The sequence below is a fragment of the Cynoglossus semilaevis genome, chromosome 14, assembly GCF_000523025.1.
Source record: "Cynoglossus semilaevis isolate Cse_v1.0 chromosome 14, Cse_v1.0, whole genome shotgun sequence".
Lineage (NCBI taxonomy): Eukaryota > Metazoa > Chordata > Actinopteri > Pleuronectiformes > Cynoglossidae > Cynoglossus > Cynoglossus semilaevis.
The window spans coordinates 25,960,119-25,960,608 of NC_024320.1; the positions used below are offsets into that span (position 1 = coordinate 25,960,119).

Here is a 490-nt window from a genome sequence, read left to right on the forward strand (position 1 = left end):
GGGGGGCAACACAAGAGAACTGCTGCTGCTGCTGCTGCATCATGTTTTAGTCATTACAGCTGAGCGAGTGAAAAACTGTGACTTGTTTGTTCGATTGTTTTGTTCGATTGTCTTTTGTTTTTTGTTTTCAACGAGCAGAAACCGAACAAGGAAAATTCCAAAGACATTCTCCAAATGCAGATCAGCGTGGAAAAATCAAGACAGATGTCAAACCTTTACTCCCAGACCCAACGCCCACTGCAGTGTGTGTGTGTGGGTGGGGGGGGGGGGCGTGTGTTTTTCCGCTAACTCTCTTCCACAAATATTGTTCCAGTCCCAGAGTTTGATAAAGAGCCCAGCTCTGGCGCAACACGTCTCTCCGGGATCAGAACCGAGTCGATATCACGGCGAGCTCTGCCGTCAGGAACCGTTCTCTGAGCCCAGCGGCTCCGCGCCGCGTCTACGTGGCAGCAGGTACACCGTGAGTGTGGAACGAGATGCCCACGGTGCG

General features: G+C 51.8%; 1 protein-coding gene across 1 annotated transcript in view; it reads right to left on the reverse strand.

Moving 5' to 3' along the window:
• Nucleotides 1-490, reverse strand: part of lpar1 (lysophosphatidic acid receptor 1) — a 22,068-nt gene that overhangs the window by 21,007 nt on the left and 571 nt on the right. The gene's annotated exons all lie outside the window — the stretch shown is intronic.